The sequence below is a fragment of the Geospiza fortis genome, unplaced genomic scaffold (genome assembly GCF_000277835.1).
Source record: "Geospiza fortis unplaced genomic scaffold, GeoFor_1.0 scaffold381, whole genome shotgun sequence".
In the NCBI taxonomy this organism is placed as follows: domain Eukaryota; kingdom Metazoa; phylum Chordata; class Aves; order Passeriformes; family Thraupidae; genus Geospiza; species Geospiza fortis.
This window is the reverse complement of record NW_005054348.1, coordinates 2,279,084-2,279,566: the sequence shown is the minus strand read 5'-3', so window position 1 is coordinate 2,279,566 and position 483 is coordinate 2,279,084.

The window sequence follows — 483 nt, the reverse complement described above, 5'->3', positions numbered from 1 at the left end:
CGCGGGGCAGGGGCCGGCGCCCCGCCGAGCAGTGCTCGGCTTTGTTCTCCCCGCCGGAGCAGGAGGCACCATGAGAAATAAATGTAACGATTACCCAGCTTTTTTTTTTTTTTTTTTAACTGTTGTCATTTGTGCACAGGAAATAGGACGTTCTAGATTTCCTGTCATTTTAAACCACAAACCAGCAGTTCTCTAATGCAGATTAGCGAAATTCACACAGACTAAGCACACGCCGTCTCGTTCCCAAAAAGGAAAAACCCGTTTCCCCGACCCCCTTCCATGCTGTGAATCGTTCACCTGCACCCTCACTGAAACACAGGGTGGGGGCAAGGGAGGGAGCAAGAGAGGGTGTTCGCTCTCCTCGTGGGCCACGGGTGGTGAAGCAGCCCCTCACCGGGCGCATCCCGGCACGTACGGTCGGCTGCACGCCTTTGCCCGTGCAGGGTGAACACGGCGGAGGCTGCTCCCCCCGACAGCCGTGCT